Genomic DNA, 384 nt, shown 5'->3' with positions numbered 1-384 from the left:
CATGCCGCATAATCTATGACATTTTACGTTATTTTTTTTGCACATGCAAGTGACCACAAACGAGGTAATAGTCATTCGTACATAAACATTTTCAAGTTATTACTCATCAAAATCAAACCATCCACACTGCAATATCTTTATCAGCTGTGAAATAGAGATGTTCTAAATGCATGAATAAACTTAAAAACCCAGTGCCAAATGAAATATCACATGCATCTTTTAATCATCTGTGCATGTGCCACATTACACAAGCTTACTGTTAAAAAAAAAAGTTTTGGGTTTCGCAATACAAAGATCACATCTCTCTATTAGTTTTCGAAAAATGACGGGAAGTAAATTTTGAACTTTCGTTTCTCAAAAAGACCCTAAAGACCAATATAGCAC

This window comes from Penaeus monodon, chromosome 30 (assembly GCF_015228065.2).
Source record: "Penaeus monodon isolate SGIC_2016 chromosome 30, NSTDA_Pmon_1, whole genome shotgun sequence".
NCBI classification, from domain to species: domain Eukaryota; kingdom Metazoa; phylum Arthropoda; class Malacostraca; order Decapoda; family Penaeidae; genus Penaeus; species Penaeus monodon.
This window is presented reverse-complemented; position numbering follows the sequence as displayed.